The 4724-nt window shown below is 43.1% G+C and overlaps 1 long non-coding RNA gene across 1 annotated transcript; it reads left to right on the top strand.

Annotated features, from left to right (window-relative positions):
- The first annotated feature begins 3324 nt into the window (after window positions 1-3324).
- LOC124699913 lies at window positions 3325-3797 on the top strand. The gene is made up of 2 exons (XR_007001558.1): window positions 3325-3404; window positions 3485-3797. It is a non-coding gene; the product is annotated as an uncharacterized LOC124699913 (long non-coding RNA).
- The last annotated feature ends 927 nt before the right edge of the window (window positions 3798-4724 follow it).

Below are 4724 nucleotides of genomic sequence, written 5' to 3'. Positions count from 1 at the left end.
CTCAATGGAAAAAATGGCTAAGCTTAGGAGTACTTGTAAATAAAGATATCAATATATAGTACACACACTATATCTTTTTTTTTGACCCTGACACAAACTATATCGATATAGTAGCATGCATAACTGGAGTAAAACTGCAAATGGAGATTGTTTAAAAGTGGGGAGAGTCTCATTCCTTTCAAAAATATATGGAGGGGAAGATGTGGTTGTTGAGAACAAGCGAATAATGATGTTGTATCACTAGTAGAAAAAGAGGCTTCCGTCCACCCCCATTAGTCCCGGAAATATTCGAACCGCGACTAAAGGGGCTTTAGTCGCGGTTCGGGAGGCGACCCGCGACTAATGCTCCATCCGAGACGAAAGGGTACCCCTTTAGTCGCGGTTGGTAACACCAACCAAACCTTTAGTCCCGGTTGGTGACACCAACCGCGACTAAAGGGTACCCCTTTAGTCCCGGTTGGTGTCCCCAACCGGGACTAATGGTTTTTCCCGGTTGGTACCCCGTGGATCGCCTTTTTTTGGTTTGTAAAATACAAAAGAAAATGATAGAAAATTCAAAACAAATTTGTTTTCAGATTCTTGTATGTTATGCAACCTACTATTCGGAGAAATTAAGAAATTCGAATTTTCACTTTTTTTGCAAAAAAAGTTTTAAAAATGGTAAAACCGCAATAACTTTTGCATACGACGTCGGAAAAAAACGTATAATATATCGAGAGTGGATTTTGTACACCCACGCATGGGTGTGGGTGTTTCCGTCACCGTTCATTGTGCTTTAAGATTCGGATAAAAAGAGGAGAGAGAAAGGAATCTTTCTCTCTTCCATGGTGGGCACGAATCTCGAGGAATAAATGAACGGTGATAGAAACACCCACACCCATGCGTGGGTGTACAAAAGTATTTCCGATAATATATCAAAAAAATCCTGGGAAAAAGTTACATCCGAGTTCACCTGGGTTTACCCGGTTAGCCAATTTTTAGATTCTCAAAATTCCAAATGAAAATACGAAAGCAGGAAGATTTTAGTTTTTGCTATAAATTACGGATTTTATATTTTAAAAAAATTTCAAAAATTTTACCCAATTTTTAGATTTTCAAATTTTTAGGTTTTAGGTTTGGCAAAAAAAATATTTAAAAAATTAAAAAAATTAAAAATAATAAAAATTAAAAAGTTAATGTTTATTTATTTATTCGCGATTATTATTACATCATTATTTTTGTTTATGAAAAAATATTTGAAATTCAAACAATAAAAAAATGTGACATCGACCAACATGTTAATAGGATTGATATGATACTAGTATCAGATACATGCGCGCGTAGCACTTGGATGCGGGACGGAATGGAACTCGGAAGTTAAGCGTGCTAGAGGTGGAGTAGTGGAAGGATGGGTGACCGAGCGGGAAGTTTGACCACGAGTAAGTAATTTGACTAGAGATAAGTGTAGTTAGAGATAGAGACTAACCTATGCAAATAACTGAAATAATAGAAATTTTGAAAAAAAATAGAAAAAAACAGAGTGAAAAACAATTAGAAACCCAAATGAATTAATTTTTTTTTAACGAAATAGCCTTTAGTCCCGGTTGGGGACACAAACCGGGACTAAATGTCCTTCGCCCAGGCGCACGCTAGCCGCCCACGTGGACGGACCTTTAGTCGCGGTTCGTAAGTAACCGTGACTAACACCGAGGGGGGGGTTTAGTCGCGACCCTTTAGTCCCGGTTGCACAACCGGGACTAAAGCCCGTTGTGAACCGGAAATAAAGGCCCTTTTTCTACTAGTGTATATGGTAGATGGAAGTGCTCGATCGGGTCATTTTATCATAGAGATACGAAGAAATTGGTAAGTTGTGTGTCCTTCGAAAGAAAAATTTATTTGTGTATCCTGTGCGGGGTCGTGTGTGCGAGAGAGAGCAACTAACCAATACAATATTTTATACAAAGTAGTCGCGACGGCCTCTTCCATAATTTATACTAATACAAATTTTTTTTCTTTGCCGGGAACTTCATAACTAAGATTGCTCCATTTGCCACACACTTTATTGACATATAATAGCACAATTGAATGTGTTTATGCAGACTAAGCACACAAAATGTAAATTTTTGTATGTGTCACACACTTTTGACGGTGTTGCTATAGATGCTATGTTCACTTGGATAGCTCGACTTCAAACGGGTTACATCATAATTCAACTTATGTTTGTGTAGTGTATGCCAAAGGCTAAGCCATGTGAAGAACATATAGAGAACACAAATGAATTTGTTGCAAGATGTTCCTTTCTAGTTCAACATACTTTCCCAACACCACTCAATCCGAGCAAGTACATCTGTGCCTATGTTTATATACTAATATCTTTCTCATGCTCACTTTCAAAAATATATGGAGGGGAAGATGTGGTTGTTGAGAACAAGTGAATAATGATGTTGTATGTGGTAGATGGAAGTGCACGATCGGGTCAATTTATCATAGAGATACGAAGAAATTGGTAAGTTGTGTGTCCTTCGAAAGAAAAATTCAGTTGTGTATCCTGTGCGGGGTCGTGTGTGCGAGAGAGAGCAACTAACCAATACAATATTTTATACAAAGTAGTCGCGACGGCCTCTTCCATAATTTATACCAATACAATATCTTTTTTTTTTTGCCGGGAACTTCATAACGAAGATTGCTCCATTTGCCCATAGTTCATGGCAGGTTTTTTCTAGGGAAATTCATAGAGCTTCAAACAGAGTTGATGTGTAACAGTCGAGACTACATGATAGTCAACATCAAATTAATATGAGCACTAAGGCAGATGTACGAGGTGGAGGAAGCTCGATCGAGCCTGGAGAACGAAATGGGTAAATTGGAAAATGAAGAAGACTTCCACCAGGTTATGGCGAAAATTAAACTGTGAGAAGACGCCAGCACGTACATACGGTCGCCAGCGACAAGTGCCCTCCACGAAAAAAACATGGTAATATATTTCCACGAGCTGTGCAGACTCGGCTACAGAATTAGCAAAGCCAGAGCCTCGTTGCCAGATCATTAGTTAGTAGTTACACGTTGACGGGATCTACAGGCTAACACGAGGCGCCCGTTTAATCACGGTCGAAAAGTTTCTCACGCGAGGCTCGTTTCCCTTGCCTTCCTGTCCAGATAAAGCCACCGAGCTGAAAACGTCCTCCGCGAGAAAGTTAAACTGTTCCTAGCTATGCTGGCCTGGTCACCGAGCTAGCTGTTCCAATCCAATCCCGAAGGGGAGAGACGCGCGTGGGAAAGCTATTCAATGGAGGCCGGCGGCGGAGGAGGAAGCTGCGCGGGCGTCGTCGCCGTTGCGGCGGTGTCGGCCGCGGTCACGCTCGCCACGGTGCGCCTCTTCCACGGCCTAGAGTCGGATTTCAGGAGGAAGATTCAGCTCCAGCGCCGTACGTGCTCACCGCGTAACTTAAATTTGCAGCTTGCTCTGTATGATCTTTACATGGATGTATTTGGTCGTTTAATTCAGGTAGCAACAAGCCCGGTGGCGCGAGGGAGGCGACGGCCAAGAAGAAGGTGCGGTTCGCGGACGACGTGATGGAGCCGTCGTCAGGCAACAAAGAGTACCGGAGAAAAAGGCAGCGATTCCCGTTGCTAGCTGGCCAGGCGTAGCTAGGGCTAGCTGGCCGGTGTGGTTCTCCATCCACCAGCCTACGAATAAGTTTTTGTTGTTGTTGTTGTTTTCTTTCGTTTTTCATATTTGATCTGTACCGAGTTATGGAAGTAGTTGCACATGTAAGGGTATCTTCAAGAGCATTGCTATATTTGACTTGAATTGGTAACACTGAAAATATAGCAATTTAATTTTAAATTGTCGATCCCCCAATCAAAATAATTAGCAACACCGCTCGCATCTACCGGCGACTAGATGGGGAGGTGCGCCATTCAATTCAGACCGGAGGAGGCCAACACGAGCGATTCCGGCTGCGGAGGAGCTCCGCCGCGCATCCTGGTGCTCCTTCCCAACCTAGGCAGGTCCTCCCGCTCCCCCTCGCAACCCAACATTGTCGGATCTCGGCCGCATCAGGCACCACCGCCTCGAGGGTGTGCGGCCCCGCACCACCCATGCCTTGGGCAGTCATCTGACGTGGGCAAGTGGCATGTGTGGGTGGCTGACGTGCGTGGACGGTGTGTGGGCAACCGACATGAGGCGAACATGGGCAAGTGGCGTGTGTGGGTGGCCGACGTGCGTGGAGGGTGGGTGGGCGGGCGACGGGAGGCAGGCATGGGCAAACTGGCATGCATGAGAGGAAGATGAAGGAAAGAGTGAAAAAAAAGAAAGAAAAAAAGTATAACCCAGTGACATATGGGTCCCATGTGCCCGTTGACAATTTTGGATTACTATTATAGGAGTGATACCAAAGCAAAATTTGGCTGGAATTGTCTTCTCTCCCCTTCCTATAGCAAAATTTTAGCAATGCTATTGGTGATGCTCTGACTGCTCGTGTACTAGTACTTCAACTAATACTTCAAGTTATTAGGTGCTCAAGATATATCTGATCATACCCAATCGAGCTATCCGCCCGGTTCCAAATTTCTTGAATTCTAGGTTTTTCTTCTAGAGTCAAACATATATAAGTTTATCTTTTTTCGATAAAAGATGCTTTATTATTTTGATAAGCAATTACATCCAGCCTCTGCATAATCAGGATGCACACAACCGTTCATATGTCTCAAGTCAAAGGTCGGAAAAAAATAAAACTAGGCGA

This window comes from Lolium rigidum, chromosome 3 (assembly GCF_022539505.1).
Source record: "Lolium rigidum isolate FL_2022 chromosome 3, APGP_CSIRO_Lrig_0.1, whole genome shotgun sequence".
NCBI classification, from domain to species: Eukaryota; Viridiplantae; Streptophyta; class Magnoliopsida; order Poales; family Poaceae; genus Lolium; species Lolium rigidum.
Note: the sequence above shows the minus strand (reverse complement) of the source record. Positions and strands in the feature narration are given on the sequence as shown.